Source organism: Penaeus monodon, chromosome 19 (genome assembly GCF_015228065.2).
Source record: "Penaeus monodon isolate SGIC_2016 chromosome 19, NSTDA_Pmon_1, whole genome shotgun sequence".
NCBI classification, from domain to species: Eukaryota; Metazoa; Arthropoda; class Malacostraca; order Decapoda; family Penaeidae; genus Penaeus; species Penaeus monodon.
In genome coordinates this window covers 41035469-41035688 of record NC_051404.1, presented here as the reverse complement: position 1 = coordinate 41035688, position 220 = coordinate 41035469, and positions in this window count along the sequence as shown.

The following is a 220-nucleotide window of genomic DNA, read 5'->3' as shown; positions in this document are numbered from 1 at the left end:
CCTTATGTGAATGCATTCGCCTTCACAACATACCTGAGCACACGCATGGAAGTAGCCTACGTTGACGGCGATGACGATCACAGGTGACGGTAACGGCGCTCGATATTTTTTGCGTGAAGAGGAAGCATCGTGGCAAGGGCTCCTCCTCACCTTTAAAGAACGAATAGATACTTCTCACCTTTAAGAATCCGGACTATTTGGGTCGATATGTAGCCCTCAC